Below are 9,116 nucleotides of genomic sequence, written 5' to 3'. Positions count from 1 at the left end.
GGGGAAACTGGGAATGGAGAAATTTACATGTAAATAAAGAAAATATCTAAAATAAAAAAAAATAAAATTAAAAAAAAAATTGTGTTTGTATTCTAGCTTTTAGGGTTTGATTATACATATGGGTACTGATTTATGGATGTTGTTTTAAGATGGGTCACTTTTCTTTGGTTTCTGTTTCCTGGATTTTCAGAAGGTTTGATCGCTATGTTTTGCCTATTTTGCCACCATGTTCAGCTGGTTATGTCACAGAGAATGCCAGTTTGTGTTTGGAACTGGTCTACTGGGATAAGTTCCAGAAAGGATGATCGAAGGAGAAAGTCTTTGTGATTTGCTGGAGATGGTGTTCAAGAAAAGAGAGAAAGCAGCATGTTTCCAGCAACATGGCTTGGAATGAGACAAGACTGATTGTGTCTCGGGAGCTGTATGAAAGATGTTGGCCCATTTTTAGTTTACATTTTGCCCTGGGAGAAGCAGGCTTGAGTTATATGGAATTCTTTGCTGAGATGTGTGTTGACTTAGACAAAGCAACTAGTCAAATGGCTATGTTTAGAAAGGGGAGATAACTGAGATTTATAGGAGATGGAAGCAGTGAGGCGGGCAAGCTGGCCAGGAGTACTCTGCTACGGACACTAGAATGAGACAGCACTATTGAATCTGCAGAACAGAGGAAAGAGAGACTTTCTATAGGAATCCTTCCTGCACTCCTGGCAGGTATGGCCTACGGGTAAAGAATGAGGATGAAGAAGGCACATAAGTAAGAGAAAGGGTAACAAAAGCAGACAAAAAGAGCCAGAGTTCAGACCTTCTCCCACTGTTATGAGTCCCATAAGAAGACCAAGCTACACAATTAAACATATGTTGAAGGCCTAGCTCAGTCCCATGCAGGCTTCCTGATTAGACATTCAGTCTCTGTGAGCTCACGTTAGTTGATTCTGTGGGTATTCTTTTAGTACTCTTTATCTCGCTGACCCGTACAACCGTTCCTCCTCCTTTACACAGGATTTCTCAAATTCTTTCTGATATTTGGCTGTAAATCTATGCTCCTGTTTCCATCAGTTGTTGACTGAATCCTCTTTGATGACAATGGAGCTAGGCACCTATCTGTGAATATAGGAGAATGTCATTAAGAACTATTTAATTGACTTTGTTTTTGCCAGTACTATTTGACTCTATTCTACATATCTGATACATCAAACCTCTGAGTGTTGGCACCCATCTAATTTCACTGCTCCCCTCATTTCTTTTGGCATGGGGCTCATGATAAACCAGTCATTGGTTGGACACTGCCACAATATCTGAGCAACAGAATATCTTTAGGCAAGAAAAATTGTAGGTGTAAGCTTTTGGGCCAGGATTGGTGTCACAATTTCTCCACTGGAAATCTATGCTGGTTACTGGAGATGGCCAGTTCAATTTCCATAGCTCCCATTACTAGGATCCTTAGCGAAAGTTGATCTCATATACTACCAGGAGTTTCCACTGCATTATACTTCTAGTTCATTCCCAAGATTTCGAAATTTTCTGTAGTCTTTCTCAGTAGTTCCTCTCTCCATTTGCCCAAGACCTTTCTGTTCATCTCTTTCATTTTGCATCAACTAAATCATTTAAATTTCTCCTTTCTAGAGAGATTCTGTGCCAACCCATACATACATTGTGCCCTCCTTGTTTTTCATTTCTGTGGGTGTGTGGATTATAACATGATTATCTGTAACTTTCCAGGTAACATCCAATTATATGTAAGGACAGACCATTTATATCTTTCTGGGTGTGTGTTATCTTACTCTTGATGAATTTTTTTTCTAGTCTCAGTCATTTGAATGAAATTTTCATAATGTTAATTTTTTTGTTTTTGTTTTTGTTTCTTTTTCGAGACAGAGTTTCTCTGTGTAGCCCTGGCTGTCCTGAAACTCACTCTGTAGACCAGGCTGGCCTCGAACTCAGAAATCTGCCTGCCTCTGCCTCCCAAGTGCTGGGATTAAAGGTATAAGCCACCACCGCCCTGGCATCATGATGTTAATTTTTAACAGCTGAGTAAATATCCCATTGTGTTAATGTGCCACATATTCTTTACCCATTCTTTCATTGAGAAACATCTAGGTTGTTTCCAGTTTCTGGTTATTACAAATAAAACTACTATGAGGAACAAATTTGAAAAAGTGCTCTTCTGGTATCATGAAGCAGCTTTGGATATATCCCTGGAAGTAGTATTACTGCGTCTTGAGGTAGATCAATTGCTAATTTTGAAGAAACTCCCATATTGATTTCCAAACTTTCTGTGCAAATTTACACTCCCAACATCCTTGCCAGCATGAACTGCCCACTGAATTCTTGATCTTAGCTCATCTGAATGCTGAAATAAAGAATCTTGGAGTCATTTTGATTTGCATTTTATTGCTGGCTAAAGTTGTTGAACATTTTTTAAGTGCTGCTTGGCCTTTTGAGATTCCTCTGTTGGGAATTCTGCTTAGCTCCATACACCGTATTTAATTAGATTATTTGGTTTGTTGATAAATAGTTTCTTGAGGTCTTTATATATTTTAGAAATTAGCCCTCTCATGGATTTGAAGTTGGTGGTGGCTTTCTACCATTTTTAACACTGGCATTTATTGATGTATCCTTTTCCTTACAGAAGCTTAAGTTTCATGTTGTCTCAACTACTAACTGATGATCTTAGTGCCTGCTTGATTGGTGTTGTATCTAAGAAGTTGTCTCCTGAGATAATGCCTTTAAAGTTATTTCCTATTTTCTCTTCTATCAGGTTGAGTGTATATGTTTTTATGTTGAGGTCTTCATTCCACTTAGACTTGAGTTTTGTGCAGTGCAATAGATATGGATATAGTTGTTGCATATTTCCACATTCAGACATCCAAAGAGATCACCAGTATTTGTTCAAGATGCATTTTGTTTTTCATTGTATAATTTTGGCCTTATTGTCTAAAGTCAAATGTCTATAGATGTGTGTCTTTACATCTAGGTATTTGATTTGATTTTGTCTGTGTTATAAAATGTGGTTGTATTGTTATAGCTCTTGAATTTAAAATAAAGAATTTTAAACTTACCTCTAGAAGTTCTTTCATTGTACAGGATTCTTTTAGCTATACTGGATTTGTCATTTTTTTCCATATGGAGTTCAATATTGCTCCAAGTTGGTTAAAGAACATTCTTGGAATTTTAATGGGAATTAAGTTCAATCTGTAGATTGCTTTTGGTGAGATGGCAGGTTTTACTATATCAATCTTCCTGATCCATTGGTATGGGAAATATTTCCACCTTCTTTTATCTTCTCCACTTTCTTCAAAGACATGAAGTTGTTGTCATACAGGTCTTTCACTTCCATGGTTAGAGTTATATCAAGGCATTTTATATTAGTTGTGGGTATTGTGAACGGTGTTCTTTCCCTGATTTCTTTCTGACAACATCTATCATTTCTATATAGAATAAATAGTGATATTTTTAAGTTAATATTGTTCCAAGCATTTTACAAGGTTGTTTATCAGTGGTAGGAGCTCCCTGGTAGAATTTTTTAGGCCATTATTATTTCTCCAAGTAAAGATATTTTGAACTCTTCCTTCCAAATTTGTATCCTTCTATCTCCTTTAGTTCTCTCATTGCTATAACTAAAACTTCAAATACTGTGTTTAATCGATATGGAGAGACTAGAGAGTCTTGCTTGTTCCTGATTTTAATGGAATTACTTTGATTTTTCTCTCAATTTAATTTGCTATGGCTATGTGCTTGCTGAATACTGCCTGTACTATGTATAGATATGCTCCTTATATTCCTGATGTGTCCAAGAATTTCATTATGAAGTAGTGTTGGATTGTATCAAAGATATTTTCATATCAAGTGAGATTTTCATGTAATTTTTTCTTTAATTTTTTATATTGTGGGTTATAATGACATCCTGAATTCTGGGTTGAAGCATTCTTCATCATGGTGAATTATCTTTTTGATATGTTCTTGTATTTGGTCTGCAATTATTTTATTGAGTATACCTATATCCATGTTCATTATGTATATTGTGCTATAATTCTCTTTCATTGTAGAGTCTTCATGGTGTGTATATTGTCAAGACTATGACCTCATAAAGTAAATTTGGCAATGTCCTTCTCTTCTGTTTTTGTTTTTTGTTTTTTGGGGTTTTTTTTTGGTCTAATTTCTAATTTGAGGAGTATTTTTGTCTATTTGAAATTCTGCTAGACTTCTGTTCTAAAGATGAAGGGTCCTGACCCATGTGTTTATGTGTGTATGTGTATGTGTGTGTATATGTGTGTGTGTGTGTGTATGTGTGTATGCATGAGATAGAGAGGGGAGAGAGAGAGAGAGAGAGAGAAAGAGAAAGAGAAAGTTTGAGAGACACTTAATTTCTGCTTTTATTTCCTTAGGGATATAGGACTATTTTTGTACTAATTGTATAATTTTGATTTAATTATGATAGGTGATATCTACAAAGAAATTTGTCCTTTTCTTTTATATTTTCTAAATTTATATAGCATGGCTTTTTGAAGTATAATCTAATGATTTCCTTGTTGACTTTTTGCTATGCTCCCCCTTTTCACTTCTGACTTTGTTCAATTAGCTGTTGTCTTTTGAACTTCCATGATTTCTGAGTTCTCTGGGGCACACCCAGGTTCCCTCAGCAGCATGCTATCCCAGGCAGACAATCATTGTCCCACCAACTCTTCACCTACCTTCTTTAGAATTGGTGATGCAGAACTGTACAACCAAAGACTACCTATCTGTGGCCTGCCAAATCAGGATCATCATGGTTAGGCTCCCTCCCAGTACCTACTACCACATGAATATCCAGGGACTAAAGTCATCCAGATGGCTAAAGATCCTCAAGATAATACAATCAACCAAAGCCAGGGTAATATGCCACATTCAGAGCATAGCTGCCCTAATAGCTGATCCTGGATATTCTAACACAATCAAAAATAATCATCTTAAATCCAAACTTAGCTGATAGAAGCGTTTATACTGGTAATGGATCTCTTAAAGAAATACAGGAAAATGTAATCAAATAAGTAAAGGTCTTTTAAGAAGAAAGAAAAAACTCTCTTAAAGATATATAGAAAAAGACAATTAAACAGGTGAAGTAAATGAATGAAAATTTGCAAGACCTGAAAGAGGAAATAGAAGCAATAAAGGAAACACAAACTGAGGGAATCCAGGAGATGAAAAACCTAGGGAAGAGAACAGGAACAAAAGATGCAAGCATTGAAAGACTGAATTTAGAAATTTGGAAAAAGCATGTTAATGGAGATGCATTAATGTATAATGTATAACCTTTAATTAAAGAAAGCATAGGAAGTCTCTGTAACGAGCCAGGAATGTGGACTGGTCAGTTCCAGGAACTTCTTGGTCACAGAGACCCCCCCCTCCAGCAAGGGCCCAGAATAAGGAACAGGATAGTGGTCAGCCATTAAGAAGATAGTATTGCCCAGAATAAGGAACAGGATAGTGGTCAGCCATTAGGAAGATAGCATTGACCAAACCACATTCCTCTAGACAATGAGTGTGCAGGACGACTTCCTTGTGACCTGACTCAACTAGGGAATGGGTTCCTTTAGAATTTTCGATTGTTTTCATGCTATGTTTCCTTGGTAACTCCCTCACCTCCCTTAGTTTGTGGTTTTTCCCTTTAAATACCCCTCACTTCTTGTGTTCCGGGCCGAACTCCTCTGGCCTACCAGGCTACGTGTTCAACCCCAGATCTGGCTTATCCCCAGTAAACCTCATGCACTTGCAGCAAGATCGGTCTCTCGTGAGTTATTGGGTGGTCGTGTCATCCTGAGACTTGAGTGAGGGTCTCCCCTGTTCTGGGGGTCTTTCAGCATCACCAACAGAATAAGAGATATGGAAGAGAGAATCTTAGGAGTAGAAGATACAATAATAGAAATTGTTAGATCAGTCAAAGAAAACATAACATCTACAAAATTCCTGACAAACCATATCAGGAAATCTGTGATACCATCAAAAAGCCTAACCTAACAATAATATGAACAGAAGAAGGTGAAGAATCCCAGCTCCAAGACCCAGAAAATATCTGCAACTAAATCATAGAAGAAAACGTTCCCAAGCTAAATAAAGAGATACCTATAAACATACAAGAAACTTGTAATACTCCTACTAGACTAGACCAGAAAAGATCCTCACAGAACATAATAATCAAAACACAGAATCTACAGAACAAAAGAATATTATTAAAATTGGCAAGAGAAGGTCAGGTAGCATACAAAGACAAACATATCAGAAAGACACCTAACTTCTCAAGAGACTCTAAAAGTTAGAACAGCCTTGATAGATATCTTTCAACCTGCAGAAAATTACAGTGCCCAATGTAGACTACAACACTCAGCAAAATTCTCAATCAACATTAATGGATAAAATGATATATTTTAAGACAAATCCAGAGGCCACAGAAGAGGCAGAGCAGCTGGGACAGGGCCCTTCCTACCTCAATCTGCACCCAGGAGAGATGGCTGATCGACAGCCCTCTTCAAACCAATCTTACCAGGGGAGAGCTGATCTCCCAGAAGCGCTGACACAGGCTTACAGACCCATAGGAACAAGCTCCTGCCAGAGACAGCAAGAGTATCTTACAGCAGAGATTACCAGATGGCAAAAGGCAAACACAAGAATTGTACAAACAGAAACCAAGACTACTTGGCATCATCAGAAACCAGTACTCCCACCACAGCAAGTCCTGGATACCCCAACACACCAGAAAAGCAAGATTCTAATCTAAAATCATATCTCATGATAGTGATACTGGAATTTAAGAATGACATAAATAACTACTTTAAAGAAATAGAGGAGAACACAGGTAAACAGGTAAATGCCCTTAAAGAGTAAACAGAAAAATCCTTTAAAGAATTACAGGAGAACACGAGTAAACAAGTAGAAGCCTTTACAGAAGAAACACAAAAATCCCTTAAAGAATTACAGGAAAGCACCACCAAACAGGTGGAGGAATTGAACAAAACCATCCAAGATCTAAAAATGGAAGCAGAAACAATTAAAAAATCACAAAGAGAGAAAACTTTGGAGATAGAAAACCTAGGAAAGAAGTCAGGAGCCAGAGATGCAAGCATAACTAACAGAATATAAGAGAGAGAAGAGAGAATCTCAGGGGCAGAAGATATCATAGAAAACTTTGACACAACAGTCAAAGGAAACACAGATGCAAAAAGATCCTAACCCAAAATATCCAGGAAATCCAGGGCACAATGAAAAGACCAAACCTAAGACTTCCAACTTAAAGGACCAGTAAATATCGTCAATAAAATTATAGAAAATTACCCTAACCAAGAGAGAGAGAGAGAGAGAGAGAGAGAGAGACAGAGACAGAGACAGAGACAGAGACAGAGAGAGACAGAGAGAGACAGAGACAGAGACAGACAGAGAGAGAGAGAGAGAGAGAGAGAGATGTCCATGAACATACAAGAAGCCTACAAAACTCTAAATGATTTAGACCAGCAAAGAAATTCCTCCTGTAATATAATAATCAAAACACAAAATGCACAAAACAAAGAAAATTAAAAGCAGTGAGGGAAAAAGGTCAAGTAACATATAAAGGCAGACAGACTTCTCACCAGAGACTATGAAAGTCAGACAATCCAGGGCTGATGTCATAAGAGAACACAAATACCCAGCAAAACTCTCAATAACCATATATGGAGAAATCAAGGTATTCCATGACAAAACCAAATTTACACAATATCTTTCCACAAATACAGCCCTTCAAAGGATAATGAATGGGAACCTCCAACACAAGGAGGGACACTACATCCTAGAAAAAGCAAGAAAGTAACTTTCCAAAGAAACTAAAAGAAGATAGCCATATGAACAGAATTCCAACTCTAACAACAAAAATAACAGGAAGCAACAATTACTTTTCCTTAATATCTATTAATATTAATGGAATCAATTCCCCAATAAAAAGACATAGGCTATAAGACTGGGGACATAAACAGGACCCTATATTTTGTTGCATAAAGGAAACCCACCAAAGTGACAAGAATAGACACAACCTCAGAACGAAAGGCTGGAAAACAATTTTCCAAGCAAATAGTCCCAAGAGACCAGCTAGAGTAGCCATTTTAATATCGAATAAAATCTACTTTCAACCTAAACTGATCAAAAAAGATAAGGAGGGACACTTCATACTCATCAAAGGTAAGATGTACCAAGATGAAATCTCAATTCTGAACCTCTATTCTCCAAATGCAAAGACTTCTACATTCATAAAAGAAACTTTACTAAAACTCAAAGCACACATTGTACCGCACACAGTAATAGTCAGAGACTTCAACACCATACTCTGCAATGAACAGATCAAGGAAACAGAAACTAAACAAAGACTCAGTGAGACTAACGAAAGTTATGAAACAAATGGATTTAACAGATATCTATAGAATATTTTATCCTAAAACAAAAGGATATACCTTCTTCTCAGCACCTCATGGTACCTTCTCCAAAATTGACCATATAATCGGTCACAAAAGAGCCCTGAACAGACAGAAGGAGATTGAAATAATCCTTGCATCCTATCAGATCATCCTAGACTAAAGCTGCTCCTCAATAACAACATGAACAATAGAAAGCCCACATACACGTGGAAGCTAAACAACACTCAACTCAATTATAACTTGGTCAAGGAAGAAATAAAGAAAGAAATTAGAGACTTTTTAGGGTTTAATGAAAATGAAGCCACAACATTCCCAAACTTATGAGACACAGTGAAAGCAGTCCTAAGAGGAAAATTCATAGTCTGAGTGCCTCCAAAAGAAACTGGAGAGAGCATACACCAGCAATATGACAGCACATCTGAAAGCTCTAGAACAAAAAGAAGAAAATTGACCCAAGAGAAGTCGGCAGGAAGTAATCAAACTCAGGGCTGAAATCAACAAAAGGAAACAAAAAAGAACTGTACAAATAATCAACCAAACCAGGAGCTGGCTCTTTGATAAATTCAACAAAATAGATGAACCCTTAGACAAACTAACTAGAGGGCACAGAGACAGTATCCTATTTAACCAAATCAGAAATGAAATGAAAAGAGAGACATAACAACAGACACTGAGGAAATCAAAAAAAAAAAAAAAAAAAAA

The 9,116-nt window shown here is 37.0% G+C and overlaps 1 pseudogene; it reads right to left on the bottom strand.

Moving 5' to 3' along the window:
- The window catches only part of LOC116077437, a 57,661-nt pseudogene that overhangs the window by 34,506 nt on the left and 14,039 nt on the right, over positions 1-9,116 (bottom strand).

The sequence above is a fragment of the Mastomys coucha genome, unplaced genomic scaffold, assembly GCF_008632895.1.
Source record: "Mastomys coucha isolate ucsf_1 unplaced genomic scaffold, UCSF_Mcou_1 pScaffold5, whole genome shotgun sequence".
NCBI lineage: Eukaryota > Metazoa > Chordata > Mammalia > Rodentia > Muridae > Mastomys > Mastomys coucha.
This window is presented reverse-complemented; position numbering and strand designations above follow the sequence as displayed.